We start from the raw sequence: 6,000 nt of genomic DNA on the forward strand, positions 1-6,000 counted from the left end.
TACTGGTTTTGCTGGCTGTTTACAGTATTTAGAGATAGTTTATTGTTAGTAGTTTATTATCTGTTTATTAAAAGGATAGGTCTCAGCTGTAATAGTCAGCTATTTAACTGTCCAAACAGCCTTTCCCAAGAACATGAGGGATAAGAGGGAGGAATATGTACTTACGTTCTCTTCTCCACCAGGGTCCTTGTGATCCAAACTCCCCCGCACACTTCCGACTAAACTCCTGCAAAACTCCTATGTCCTGTTTGCTATCCCTGTTCGCTATGCTCTCAGGCCTTAACTTATTTTGTAGAGCAGCCTTCCAACTGAAATGTCAAATATCATTAACATAGGAACATAGGAAACTGCCATATACTGAGTCAGACCATTGGTCTATCTAGCTCAGTATTGTCTTCACAGACTGGCAGCGGCTTCTCCAAGGTTGCAGGCAGGAATCTCTCTCAGCCCTATCTTGGAGATGCTGCCAGGGAGGGAACTTGGAACCTTCTGCTCTCCCCAGAGCGGCTCCATCCCCTAAGAAGGGGAATATCTTGCAGTGCTCACACATCAAGTCTCCCATTCATATGCAACCAGGGCAGACCCAGCTTAGCTTTGGGGACAAGTCATGCTTGCTACCACAAGACCAGCTCTCCTCTCCTTATTATAGGTAACTTATTATTATTATTTCTTGTTTACACAGTCAGACAGGTGTTATTGACTGGTTTGTTTTATCCAGACATCGAGTCCTTCCCAAGGACCTGGGATGCCAGAATTTTATTGTTAATGGTTGTAGATATCGTCGCAGAATATAGGCTATTCCCAGTAAAGCTGCTTTTTGTAATTGGCTGCTGGTGATTTCTGTGGCCCCTATGGTGTTGAGGTGCTCTTCAAGGTCTTTGGGAACTGCACCCAGGGCGCCAATTACCACTGGGATTATTTTGGTCTTTTTCTGCCACAGCCTTTCAATTTCAATTTGTAGATCTTTATATTTTGTGATTTTTTCTATTTCTTTTTCTTCTATTCTGCTATCCCCTGGTATTGCTATGTCAATTATCTTGACTTGTTTTTCTTTCTTCTCGACTACAGTGATATCTGGTGTATTGTGTGGCAGATGTTTGTCTGTTTGTTATCGGAAGTCCCATAATATTTTTACATCTTCATTTTCTTCAACTTTTTCAGTTTTATGGTCCCACCAATTCTTGGCTACAGGTAGCCTGTATTTTTTGCAGATAGGTAACTTATTATTATTATTAATACATTTGATTTCTATCAGGGTGGTTTATACAGAGAAATAACAAATAAATAAAATGGGTCCCTGTCCCCATTCCTCTCCCATCTGTCCTCGGTGTCAGCTACTCAAAAGTAGACTCTATGTTGGAATTTGTTTAGGCTTGGAGTCTACGTTTCCGTTAAGCTTCTTACTTGTTGTTCAGCATCCAAACGGAGAGGCTCTCTCCCGCATGCATAAGAGACTGTTAGGTTTGTTCGTTAGTGTTTAAATAATAATGAATGTCCAAGCTCTTGCTTCCTGCAACTAAAGCCAAGCTGCCTGTGCAATTACTCATAGAACATAAGTAATCACTCAACACTCTGGTTCCATGATCTCGCTCTCCCCAGGGCAAGAGCTGTTGATAAACCCAATCTCCGTGAATTGGACTAGGCCAGTGATCTTCGCTGTAAGGCCCAGGGGCCAGGCGTTGCCCTCATCAACTCTAAGTTGACTTCTTGATTAATTGTTTACTGGGCCTGTGTGATTCAGCCAGAGTTGAATACTTTGCACAATCTGTCCTAGTATCATGTGAAGATGACTGTTCCCATGGTGCAGTGCTGCGCTTTGGGTAGGAGCCCCCTTTAGCCCCTGCACCAACTTGGAAGGCATGCACAGAGTGCTAGGAAGTGTAGTCTTTGCCTGGAGCTTTCCCAGACAGCAGGCTTTACCGCAGGTTTTCTGCAAGGCTTTTCTGCAAGTTCAAGGTTGCCTCCAAAGAGTCTGCCCACAACACTTTGACACCGCTTGCTCTATTCTTGGTTATGACACTAGAGGGAGCTAGTTCCTCATGAGCTGGGCAAGCGTGGGGTTCTCCAAAGGCAGTGATGGAATCCAGCCTCTGAAGGCAGCCAGGGCAGAGAAGAGACTGCGACCCATGGAGAGAGCAGAGAGGCCACCACCTCTGGCCAGTTTCTGGGGGTCTGCCTTGTTGCGGCTGCTTCCTGCTGGGATTTTTGCAACTGACACTGAAGGAGATGGGCTTTGGGCCTGATCCAGCAGGGCTAGATGCACCAGTAAGCTACGAGAGCGAAATGGAGCCTCCATGTAGAGAGGGAATCTACCTCAGGCTCCCCCTATGCAGGGGAGTGGGTAGGCAAACAGCAAAAGTCTGTGACCACTGTCTTCTTTTTAGATTGCAATCCCTTTTGGGACACAGGGGACCTTCTTCTCCTTCCTTTTGTTGTGCAAACCTCTTCGAGAACATTGTAGTTGTTGAAAAGTGCTTTAGAAACAGTATGTTGTCACAAATCTCCTGATCGCAGGAGAGGGATCTTGGGGTCGTGGTGGACAGCTAGTTGAAAGTGTCGACTCAATGTGCGGCAGCTGTGAAAAAGGCCAATTCCATGCTAGGGATCGTTAGGAAGAGGATTGGAAATAAAACTGCTAATATTAGAATGCCCTTATGCAAAACAATGGTGCGGCCACACCTGGAGTACTGAGTATAATTCTGGTCACCACATCTAAAAAAGGACATTGTAGAACTGGAAAAGGTGCAGAAGAGGGCAACCAAGATGATCAGGGGCCTAGAGCACCTTTCTTTTGAGGCAAGGCTACAACACCTGAGGCGTTTTAGTTTAGAAAAAAGACGACTGCGAGGAGACATGATAGAGGTCTAGAAAAAACACGCATGGTGTGGAGAAAGTGAACAGAGAGAAATTCTTCTCTCTCTCCCATAACACTAGAACCAGGGGTTATCCCATGAAATTGATTGCCAGGAAATTTAGGACCAACAAACGGAAGTAGTACTTTTTCACCCAATGCATAATCAACATGTGGAATTATCTGCCACAAGGTGTGGTGACAGCCAACAACCTGGATGGCTTTAAGAGGGGTTTGGATCACTTCATGGAGGAGAGGTCTATCAAGGGCTACTAGTCGGAGGGCTACAAGCCACCTCCAGCCTCCAAGGCAGGATTCCTCTGAGTACCAGTTGCAGGGGAGTAACAGCAAGAGAGAGGGCATGCCCTCAACTCCTGCCTGTGGCTTCCAGCGGCATCTGGTGGTCCACTGTGTGAAACAGGATGCTGGACTAGATGGGCCTCCTTGGGCCTGATCCAGCAGGGCTGTTCTGATGTTCTTATTTACCTGAATCCCAGACTAGGTTTTTTCAAAGTTCTTTGATTTTAGAAACTGGGAGGGGTTGTGTGGAATTCAGAGCCCTCTGCCTTTGGGGTAAATACAGGTATAACCTGCACTGAATCCATATTTTTAAGGGGTCTGTCTTCAATTCTGAGTCATCTTCTATTCGGGTAAATACAGTTATAATAACCATTAATAATCTGGTAAGCCTCTGTTGGAAACAGGTTGCTGGGCTAGGCAGCCCCTTAGCCTGACTCACGGGAGCTCTTCTTATTTTTTTCTTCCTTATTGCAGCTCGGAATGGAACCTCCACATTCAGGAGCAGTCTACCACTTAATATTAGCCAATGGGGAAAGGCAGCAGGGGAGGGCTGTTTCCTTCATGCTTGACATTGCTGGAGGCATCTGGCTGAATACGAATACAAATACGACAAATATTTATATAATCCGCTTTTCAACAAAAGTTCCCAAAGCGGTTTACATAGATAGATAGATGGATAGATAGATAGATATAAACAAACAAACAAAGATGGTTCCCTGTCCCCAAAGGGCTCACAGTCTAAAAAAGAAACATAAGATAGACACCAACAACAGTCACGGGAGGGATGCTGTGCTGGGGATGGATAGGGCCAGTTGCTCTCCTCCTGCTCAATATAGAGAAGCACCACTTTGAAAAGGTGCCTCTTTGCTCCAAGGGCGGATTAAAGGATTGGCAGTAGATACGGCTGCCTACGGCGGCAAAATTCCCCCAGCGGTGAAATGTTTAGTTAAGTGTTTTAATTTGTATTTAAACCTTTAAAATTGCGCTGCGGCAAGTGCTCCTGTGTGCACCCGCCCGCCTCCTTAGGATGGTGTGTGCAGTGGCAGGATAGAAAGGGGTGCAGCCACGCAGCGGCGATACCGTCCTCCTAACTGATGCCCGCCTACCTTTCGCAGAAAGGCCCGAAATCGGGCAATCTCTTTCCATTTGGAGATAGAAAGATAGATTTAACTAAACTCCCCCCCCCCTTCTAACTTGAAATGGGAAGGGTAACCCTTGCCACTCTGGGGCGGCAACTCTTTGGCTGCCTACTGGGAGCAAAGACCTTAATCTGCCCCTACTTTGCTCAGTTAGCAGGCTGACATCAAGTGGAAACAGGGGTGGAAACAGGGCACCACTTCTTCTTCTTCTTCCTCCTCCTCCTCCTCTTCCTCTTCTTCTGAACATAAGAACAGCCCTGCTGGATCAGGCCCAAAGAGGCCCATCTAGTCCAGCATCCTGTTTCGCACAGTGGCCCACCAGATACCTCTGAGAAGCCCACAGGCAGGAGTTGAGGGCATGCCCTCCCTCCTGCTGTTCCTCCTCTGCAACTGGTACTCAGAGGCATCCTGCCTTGGAGGCTGGAGGTGGCCTGTAGTCCTCCGACTAGTAGCCGTTGATAGACCTCTCCTCCATGAAGTGATCCAAGCCCCTCTTAAAGTCATCCAGGTTGTTGGCTGTCACCACATCTCGTGACAGAGACTAATTCTTCTTCTTCTTCTTCTTCTTCTTCTTCTTCTTCTTCTTCTTCTTCTTCTTCCTCTTCCTCTTCTTCTTCTTCTTCCTCTTCCTCTTCCTCTTCCTCTTCCTCTTCCTCTTCCTCTTCCTCTTCCTTTGAAGAACCTTTGACTTGAGTTAATTATTCTGGGTTTGCGTAAAACTGCTCAGGGTCTTTGTTCTTAATTCAGAGCCAAAAATTGTCAATGGGCTGGGGGTCATTTGGGATGGGACACAGGCATGCAGGGTCTCCACCTAAACCCCGGAGGCCTGGCATCCTCTTGCACAGATTTTTTTTTTTTTTAAACAACTATAATGCAGACTAGCATCTCAGTTTTCCCAGAGTGTCGGCTCCATCCTTGTGCACAACCTCTGTGTTGCTAAGCAACTGGTCTGGAGGCTTTTCAGCGTTCATGCCGCCAAAGCCCTCTCCCCACCCACGCAGCCCCTCGCTTCTAGCTGTGGGTCTTCCTATTCGGAAGGGGGATAGAACCGAGGTCAACCTTTCTACATGCAAACGTGCACCCACACACACACACATGCGCACAGCTGGTCTGCTGTGCTGGACACTTCAGAGGTCAGGAGGCCTAAAATGGCACCATGAGTCCTCCTGAACCATAGAGTTTTTCCTAGAAGGGCTGCCCACCTTCCTGGTGGGCTGCATTAGCCCAGGGTGCCAAGAAAATGCTGTAGATTGACCCACAAGGACTAGGTTTGATTGAAAAGAGACCCTCTCCCCCTCCCCCTCCCCTCTCGTTATATCTATAAAAACCTCTTTGGGAACTTTTGTGGAAAAGCGGTATATAAATACTCACTGTATTCTTTAATTCACAGCACTTAAAGACAGGTTGTGAGGATCAGGCAGGAACCTTGTGGGGAAGAAGGGTGACAAATGGAGTCAAGTTCAACTCTCATTGTACCTTCATTCAAAATCATTAATTGGTGGCTGGGGGAAGCAGGACTGCTTCAAACACTTTGGACCCACATAGAAGCTGCCAAAAAACAAACAAACAAACAAACAAACAAACAAACAAACAAACAAACAAACCACTTAGTAACATCTGAACATCTGAAAAGCCCTTCTGGATCAAATCCCAACATCCTGTTTCCAACAGGGGACAGCCAGGTAGATTAGTTTTCCTCTATTACTTTGT

The sequence above is a fragment of the Hemicordylus capensis genome, chromosome 2 (genome assembly GCF_027244095.1).
Source record: "Hemicordylus capensis ecotype Gifberg chromosome 2, rHemCap1.1.pri, whole genome shotgun sequence".
NCBI lineage: Eukaryota > Metazoa > Chordata > Lepidosauria > Squamata > Cordylidae > Hemicordylus > Hemicordylus capensis.